The sequence below is a fragment of the Taudactylus pleione genome, unplaced genomic scaffold, assembly GCF_031769625.1.
Source record: "Taudactylus pleione unplaced genomic scaffold, aTauple2 ptg000128l, whole genome shotgun sequence".
NCBI classification, from domain to species: Eukaryota; Metazoa; Chordata; class Amphibia; order Anura; family Myobatrachidae; genus Taudactylus; species Taudactylus pleione.
In genome coordinates, this window is record NW_028284530.1 from 370,449 (window position 1) to 378,628 (window position 8,180).

Consider the following 8,180-nt stretch of genomic DNA (forward strand, 5'->3'; position numbering starts at 1 on the left):
AATAATAACAAGACAAGTTGAATTTATGAACGGACACTGTCCATGTCCTCACTAACAATCACATAAGTGGACTGGTCTCCTACCAGATCGACACTCTTATGTCCTGAAATACTCTGAGCTACTGTTCAAATCCGGATGACAGGGGCTACAAGACATTCTATCCCAGCCGAAGACATCTGGGACGTGCAGAAGTTGAAGAACAAATGCAATAAGGTGCTGAAGGGCTAGTCAAATGCACCTTAAGAATGCAAGCTTCATCATTACATACATTTTTAAGATGGATTTGAAAACCTTAAATCCAGATTTTATTGAAACTAGATCTAGTGTTCATGCTTATACTGCAATGTGGTGAGAAATTGTAGAATGGTGTAAAGTTGAACTTGGAGAATAGAATGTTTGCATAAAGTAATGCAGCAACCAATCTAGAACTCTTCAGTAACTGTGGCAAGAGATACTATAGGACGCGTGAGCCAAGAAAATTCAATACTAAAACACCTATTAATATGACTTGTATATTATAAAGCTGAAAGAAAACACAGCAAGCCAATATAACCGAGACGGACAAGAATGTTTTCACATCATCTAAATATCTTTGTGGTGTATGAAAAAAAGATTAGAAGCATTTTTCTTCTGAATGATAATAAATGTACGGAATACTTACTCAGCTATAAGAATGAAACATGACACTCCAGGGAGATAGCCAAGGAAAAAAAAGCAATTTAACATTATAAATGAATTGCAAGATAGCTCCATGTTCCATGAAACTCAATAGAAAAGAGATTCTACTGCAAAATTGTAGAACAACTGCCAGACAAATCCAAACAATCCACAATATTTGCATTGACTGTTTATATTAAAGATTTACACTAAACATTTAATAATAAGCTTGGGCTATTTAGTAAAAATAAAAACCTCTAAAAATCCAAAAAATATTTTCAACATATTAAAATAAGTACCTATTTCCATTAGAAAAAAGATCAACTTTTTTCGAACAAAAGGAGTTTTAAAATTGTAACAAGATCCTTAAAGTTATGAATAGTTTTAATATTAACAATTTTCAGGCTATTAGTACAGTTACCTCTCTAGGGATCTGCAGAGCAAATCCTTGTTCTATCTAACCATGACCGAATACTAATTTATAGAGTCTGCTCTTCAGCATATGTATGCAGAAACCGGTCAAAGCAAAAATAGATTTGTTTAGAACTCTCACTTCACGAACATTTAAAATAACAGCTCCTGCTAATCATTTATTTAAAAATAAAAAATCAGTTCCTGTCTGCTCCTTTTTACTTAAATAAATGAAAATACATATATTTTCTTTCTTTTTTAGGCACAACTTATTTGAAAAGGAAAAACAAATGATTGCAAAGCTTTTAAAATAATAATACAATCATTACATATATTATCACATCATTATTTCACCTAAATATAGCTGTGTTTACTTAAACGTTACAGGTCTTCTTAAGTAATCTTGTCTATGGTGAACTGATCTGCGCTCCAGATGTACATTTTAGAGGGACTGTGCCGCACAGGAACTGGACATAGAACAGAGAGGGGGAACATCTGAATGTTTGGAGAATCGTAGCAAATATGTTCTCCCAAGCACTTTACATCAGACCGCTGAGATCTGGAAATGTCATTGGGAGAAGGGAATGTCTTTTAAACAGTCAGAAGCTAATGCTGACAGCCTGCAGATCACCTTTTTGGCAAAGCTGTTAAGATCAACCTTTGATTTATGTCTCCAGTTGACAACAACCAGTAAGAAATACAAACACACACATTATATATATATATATTGTGTGTATACTATGAGAAAGAAAAAGAGAGAAAGAGAGAGAAAGAGAGAGAAAGAGAGAGAAAGAGAGAGAAAGAGAGAGAAAGAGAGAGAAAGAGAGAGAAAGAGAGAGAAAGAGAAAGAGAAAGAGAAAGAGAAAGAGAGAGAAAGAGAAAGAGAAAGAGAAAGAGAAAGAGAAAGAGAAAGAGAAAGAGAAAGAGAAAGAGAAAGAGAGAGAGAAAGAGAGAGAGAGAGAGAGAGAGAGAGAGAGAGAGAGAGAGAGAGAGAGAGAGAGAGAGAGAGAGAGAGAGAGAGAGAGAGAGAGAGATTTAAGTGCATCGTGTCTCCATGAATTTAAACACCAGTAACTGGTCCAATATATTGTGGTCAAAAATGTTTTATTGCATTTGCTCGTTTACTATGTTGTAATGTTTATTATTAAGCCATACTTCAAAATACTAGGTCCAGACAAGCATTCATTTGCTCAAACTGTTTGTATTTGTAGCAACTAACCAGCTAATAGCCTGTGACATGGCAGTTCCAAGGCTTAGTAAATAGACCTTAAAGTTTGTATCAGATTTAGATTTTAACCATTAGGAATGGGCTGTTATCTTGGATAGTACTGAAACTATTCAACCAGCTGACGAACCGGGGAGTCCTTGGTGTGATGTGAACAGGATTGTACTATGGCCCTGATTCAGGCGCGCTCGCTGCCGTAGGCAGCTCGCAGGCTCAGTGAGCGTTTTTTGTCACCAGGCCGCTCGCAGAGCTGTGGGTGTCCACCCACAGATTGTGCGAGTGGGCTGGAGACTTTCGCGATTATCGCGACTATCGGGCTTGCGACGAGACCCTTGGGGTAGGGTCTCGGCTGCCGCAAGCCCGAGTGGACTCCCTGCTCTAATAGAGCAGGAAGTCCACTACTGACATCAATAGTGATGTCAGTAGGTCCTCCCACAAACGCCAGGCATTCCTAAGGAAACTCCTGCGTTTGTGCAGCCACCCCCCTTACCCGCCTACAAAACGGGGCGAGCTGTCACTCACCGACAGCCGCCCCGTCTTGTAGCGAGCTCCGTAACGACTGAAGTTCAGTCGCTCGGCGGGGCTTGCGCTTGCACACGCCGGACGTGGAGCTTGCGAGCGGCTCTGAATCAGGCCCTATACAGTATCTGGAATAAACAGACATGACAGGAAGCAGCTTTTGAAGGAGCAGATATATGCTTAAAATAAAACTGGTAATGTTCTCACAGCTGAGTTCTAATCTAGTTGACAGTTTATTTTCTAGACTAATAATTTGCACAGTAATGTTTGATTCTGTAATATATGCAATAGTGCAGTGTATACTATATTATGTAAAATAAAAGAATTGTATAATTTCAGCAACAGAATGGTTAAAAGCACGGTTGGACACAAAGCTCCTTTCCAGTAACAAAACAATAGGCACTTGGGGTTTGCAAGTCTTTATTTCTGTGATCATGATAGTAAGTCCGTTTGCAATTTTCACTCAGTACAGGTGCATTTGCTTCTCTTTCTCAAAATCCTTTCATCTCCTCCCAAAGTTGTGGTGTGATTATACCCGAGGATGTGGACTAGTGTTAAAGGGGATATATAGATATAGATAGCAGGCAAAGAGGAAGCAGATACAGATCTTAATATAATCACATCTTGCCCAGAGGGATAACAATACTACTACTATAGTATTGCTGGGTACACACTACTAGATATATTGTTTGATCAATTGACGAGCAATATATCGGCAGTGCATCGGCAGGTGTGTACAGCCGTAATGTCTGTGAACAACGTCAATCACAGACATATCAGACTGCATCGGCTGTGCTGGAGGGCTGAACGCATAAGTGGATCTGCATGTGTGCATGGGCGACCTGCCAACCGCCCGTATTCTGGCTTTAGGGACAACCACCACGAACATCACAACTGGGTGGGCAAATTTAAACGCCACCCAGTTGTGACGTCTGTACAGATATATCAGGTGGCCAATTGGCAAGTGTGCATAGCTCAGGTTCATAACCAGGGTGGTGTGACATGTGCCACCGCACAGGGCACCACAGGACAGGGGGCGCTGCTCGGGCCTGTCCATTTTCAATTTTCTGTTTATAATCACTCATTTGTAGCTTCCTTTTATTTTATCCCCAGCATCTCATGACCGCCCCTATCGCCTGCCTGGTCAACTCCCCATCCATCTGGCCACCTCCCCAAGCACCTTCAGTCACATCCTTTTTTATTTAACACACACTTCAAAATACTGTCATACCCAGGACTCAAGCCTATGACCTCTCAGATGGCACCTTGAGAACCTTTACCAGTGAGTTCAGCTGCCAGGCGCAGGGTACATATACGGATCTCCCTGCAGCTGATATATGCTGCATATACTCTACAAGTAGCGCTCTTTCTATATCTTCAGTCGGTGATCTACACTGCCAGCTCCAGGCTTGTGCACGGCTGTTCTGACAGACAAATCCTACTGCAAGTGCAGCCTCACCAGCACTTTCCTACATCTAGAGCTGGTTCGTTATACTGCATAATTATTGTATCATCACTGCAGCCATTGGATTCACACTGTTCTGCAGTGACACCAGGATAACAGTGGTACAACTGGATTGGTACCCCTTCATTACTTCATTATCATGTGGGACAAATCAGACTTCTCATGACCCTTCCCTATGAGACCACACCCCTTTTTCAGACTAGCATCTTTTGTACCTATTTGAAAATGGGGAGGGGCGGGGGAGAGCGCCAATGCTCTTTCTGGCCCAGGGCACCAAAAAGTCTAGTTACGGCTCTGGCATAGCTTACCAAATCAGCCGCTCAGTCGGCGTGACGGCAGTCACCCGCTCTGTCGGTAAGTGTGTACCCAGTTTAATACTAGTGGAGCTGAACACACAGTAAACATTTGAGGATATAGTGATTTATTGATTAATATGTGGGGCCATCCTTAGATGGCGATAACAGAGCAAGTAATGCAACTGCACCTGTACTACTGCGATGCTTGCTTTATAGGCTTCCCCATTCTAAGCTCCCTCTGGCAAAACCTGTCAATTCTTATCACCGTCCTCTATGTATAGAGCATTCTCGCCATCCTTAGGGCTTTTCACCCTATGATATAGTGTCTTTAATGTACAGTATGAGGAATATAGTAGTTTACCAAGACTTATTTACTTCATAATGAGGGCTAGGATGGAAAGAGCAAGAATCTACTCACAGTCAGTGAATGCTCTGTTTCCAATGGGGACTGTTCATGCAATCTACCACCTGTGTGTTTGGTTATCTTCCACATTTATCAACATATTCTATAAGGATCAGATTATTGCAGGGCTTTCATCTTATTTTAGTGCAACACTTCGATAGAATTTTAGTCAAGTTATGTGTAAATCCCAGTAGATTATGTATGTATGCTACATTATGAACGTAGATATTCCCAGCCATTTGACAAATGCAGGAAAGCCATGTTATATGGATATTAAACATTTAAAATGGATGAGTACAGACTATTGCCATTACTTTATACAAGCCATGAATAAAGCAATACAGATGATAGAATTATTAAATGATCCTCTAACAGGTTCATGTGATCTAAACTTTCCCAAACTTTTAGAACCAGTAGCCTACACATCTACATTTAAAATCAAAAAACCTAAAATAATTAAAACACCTATATATATATATATATATACACGGAATCTTTTGCATTTTATTATATATATATATATATATATATATATATACACACACACACATATACACACACATACGGAATCTTTTGCATTTTATTATATATATATATATATATATATATACATATACATATACACACACACACACACACACACACGGAATCTTTTGCATTTTAAAAATCATGTATAGATTGACTTAAGTATATTACACCTAATAAATATACCTAGAACCAGACAATTCAAAAACAAAATTTATCAAATTAAGGGGTCTTTTTGCTTGTTTTTTGCTATAACGTATAACAAATATGTTTAAATATATCCACTTTTGCTTTGTGATATTATATTATAATTGTTTTAATCCAGTCCATTGTCTTACTATGATGCACCTCCCTAAGGATTTGATAATAAAAAACAAAACAAGTCTTTTCTGCAAGAGTTACTGCTTCAACGACACCATGAAGAGGACAAGTCTCCCTGGAGGCAGCAACATATTAAAATGGGGAACATTAGATTAAACACTAAAAACAAATAATCTATTAGTTCTTTGTCAATTCAAAAAAAATTCAAAAAAAGCATTGCACTTAATTTGAAATAAAATGACAAGCTCTAGTTTTAGAGGACAACAAATTATAGCTAAATATAACACCACAAATTAATTTGTTGAGGTTTTTGCATCATATTAAAAATGTTGAGAATTGAGCAAAAAGATTTTATATGAAGAAGTTGCAAATATAATTATAACACTCATAGGAAGTCTTGCTCTCTTTAGAGAGTCAAGTGCAGTTTGATTTCTTATAGAGAAAACAGGGTTGTTCTATGATCATTCATCTATTTAACAGACTATTCTTGGTATTTTATGTGCAATAGCTTATTTCTAAAAGAAGTAAAAAAAAAATATATATATATATAAATATTTTTTTATTTTTTATTTTTTTATTAATTATACACACATACATCATGCTTAGTTGCTGCACTTCACCGGGCTAGAGGGGGTCCTACATGAAACTAAGGGGTACATTTACTAGAGTGAGTGTTTTTAGAAATGTAGATGTTGCCATAGCAACCAGATTTTATTTAACTAGCAACTTCTAGAAGGTAATAGCTAGAATCCGATTAGTTGTTATGAGCAACATCTCCACTTCTAAAAACTCTCACTTTAGTAAATATACCCCTAGGCTTTTGGCACTTCAGTGTATATGAAAAATAAGGCCATCTGTCAAAGGCTGTGAAGAGACCTGTCTGTATGCATGTTTTTTCTGTTATATCAGGACTTGATTTTAACTTAATAGTTCAGTTTTCCTGAAAGATTAACTTTATTAATGTATCTAGACGCTGAATAAAACTGAATTCCCATCATTAATGTCTGTGCACCTTCTATTTATACACAGTACAGCACTGCATGAAATTGGAGAAATACTGGTTTGTGGGCTATTCTGCAATGTTGGCTAGAACATGCATTTAAAGCACATTTATGCCACCTCAGACACATCTATAACCATACAAAAAGGTGTAAATCTCAGGTTTTTAGAATATTTTTTACATTTTTTGATAATCAATGTTGGATTCAAATATCACCGACTACTAGAGAAATATAAAGATACAAAAGTCAATTTAGAGAAGTGAACGCAGTCAGAATATTACAAACATGCCTTCAATCTGCTATATGTGTTTCCCAATGCAAGCCTTTACTGAATTTAATATTACACTTAAATTATTATGCTGGTTATCCTCTATTATGATGATGCCACTTAAAAATAGGTTTCGAATTTTAACTGCTGATAAGCAATTTGCTTGTTTAGAAAAAAAAAAGTGGGGTGTGGGGGCCAAAAAAGTGTAAATAAAGAAAAAATAAATAACAGTGCTTGTTCACAACAGCAAGAAAAAGGGAACTAATGGGATATTGCACAGGAAAGCCATGTATTCTAAAAAAATATATCTTATGCAGATATGTGATCAGTAGCAAAGTACATTGCCATATCGAAGCATTGTGTCGCAATTTATTGCAGACAACCAAAACCATTCTGCAAATTTATATTCATACTTTGCAGAAGAACTCTGCAAATGTATTCGAGAACATTTAGAGCGCAAAAACTAAAACAAAGTCAAAACACAGTATGGTTTCATTCATAAAGACATATCTGACATTATTACAGATGCAACAAAAATGTCAATAGTTCTTTTTTTGCAGCTATTGTTAATTTCTGGCCAAGTTTTTAAAGACATCTCTGTAGGTGAACCTTTAGTACAATGGAGGGAGACAAAGGATTTAGTAGATAACATTACTGTTATGTAGCTCAATTTTGCATTGAAAAATGCATTACACCAACAACATAAACTAATTGCAATGTTCAGTGCATCTGATCTTGCCATTTTATCTAGAGGGGTAATAAAGACAAATTGGTATAAAAATTCTGTCAGAGCAACATTACTGCAAATTGATGGTAATGTCAAATATTTTAAAATATAATTGTAAGACATTGAGAATTTATGAAAACAAAAAATTACCTGGGTTTTTAAAATATTTCAGTTTATATTGTTGAATAGGTGCAAGGCTGTTTTAGTAAAGTGTAACTGCAGTCAAAATGTATGCACACTTCATACAAACATTATAATTACGTACATCTGAAATAATAGTTCTTCCCTTTTTCCTATACTTGGTGAAGCCTGAAAGTTAAAATTTGTATAAATAAATTGTTCAAATAGTGGGTTGTACTAAA